The sequence below is a fragment of the Ipomoea triloba genome, chromosome 2 (assembly GCF_003576645.1).
Source record: "Ipomoea triloba cultivar NCNSP0323 chromosome 2, ASM357664v1".
In the NCBI taxonomy this organism is placed as follows: Eukaryota; Viridiplantae; Streptophyta; class Magnoliopsida; order Solanales; family Convolvulaceae; genus Ipomoea; species Ipomoea triloba.
In genome coordinates, this window is record NC_044917.1 from 21,393,868 (window position 1) to 21,395,682 (window position 1,815).

Here is a 1,815-nt window from a genome sequence, read left to right on the forward strand (position 1 = left end):
GGGGGGGGGGGGGGGGGGGGGGGGGGGGGGGTGATTTCAGGAGAAAATGGGGAGGAAGGTGAGTGTGAGGGTGAGGAAGAAGAATGTGAGAATGAAGGGTATCTTGAGAGTAGTAATGCGTGGATTGATGAATTGGAAGATTTGACGGGTGTGAAATGGATGAATGGGGTCTTGATGGAAATCAAATCTTACACGGATGTAGTATATGATAATGAACAACGGATCCATGTGGAGGATGTTGATGCCATGGCATTAAAGGCATGTATTATTTTGATAGAAATGGATAAGGCTGATCCATCGGGAGGGTGCCTTGGCCCGGATACAAAATTGGGTTGCCAACTAAGAGCAAATCAAGAAAGGTTAGGAGGGAAGTTGTGTAGATGGGCATGGAGGGCATATGGCCCGGGGTATGATGAGTGACCTCTTAAGATTGAATGTAGTTATGTTGTTTGCATGGCAACATAACTATTAGAATGTGTGCATGCAGAGTAGTCAAAGTAGTTGTTCTGATTGCATTCCCTGGTTTTCTATAGCTATGATTTGTTGATTGATTGCTTTACTCATTTGGACTGTTTGAGATTGGACTTGTGGAGTATTTTGAAATGGAGCTAAATGTGAAATAAACTTGGTGAGTTTTTGGCTGCTGCAGAGCTCATAGTTGGAGGTGCAATGATGCTCATTGACTGTTTTGGAAAGCAATGGATGATCTAAATGGTTTGCAGTTACTGGAATGTGGTTTTTGATGATGATTTGAGTTTTAAAATGATATTGCACTGTTGCTGCTAGAGTTGTTGCTTAATGCTGCTGATATGATTTAAATGATGTTGTAGCAGATTCATGAAAGTGCAGGGTTTGCAGTATAAAATGATAGGATGTTATCATTGAATTTTTTGAACATGAATGTTGCTGCTAGGATACTAGAATGGGAATGCAGTGGTTTAGATTCATACAATAAATGGATTTGATGAGTTTGTGTGGTCTGTAATGAATGGAGGTCGTATGGATTGCAATAGCTATTGAGGGATGTGGCTATTTTTGAGATAAAAAGAGTGGCTTAATCTGAATCTGTTGGTGCATTGAAATTACAATATAGGCTTGTGAAATATTGGATTTGCTGCTGCAAATTACTTGGAGTCTTGCTGCTGATTCGGGGCAGTAGGCTTGGACTGGTTTAAGGAGGATGTTTGAGGTGCATGTTTGCTGCTGCATTCATGGGATTGATGTTGGAAATAAAAAAAAAAAGTTTTAGAGGTGAGAAACAGGCTTTGCAGTAGTGTTCTTGCTGTAGTTTATGGTTTGATGAATGGTTTTGTTTGAATGCTGCTGGAATTTTGAATTGGATTTAATATGTGTTGAATGCTGGGATTGAGGGTATAATGCTATGAGGATTTGGTGGAATTGTTGCATTAAAAATACAAGATAAGCGTGTGGAATTATTGAGCTGCAAATTTGAAATGGAAGTTGCTGCAATTTAGAATGGGTGTGAGAGGAAAATGGAAGGCAAAAATACTGGATGTATATGGCAGTATTAGCTGCTGAATATGGGAATTAAATGGGCTTAGTTGCTGTTGTAAGTGATTGGGCATGTAAAATAAGAGTGAAATTGGATTTAAATGGTTGGGCATGTTCTGTTGGGCCGTATGGAGTGGAAGGCAGAGTGCCTTATGTGGGCCGTGAATCTGGCTTAATGTAGCTGGGCATAGATTGCAGCTGGGTGTTTAGGCTGAATGAAGCATGAATGGTTGGGAGGTGCACTGATTGGGTTTGGTTGTTGGGCCAAATTTTGGATTATGGCCATATGGAAAATTGATGATG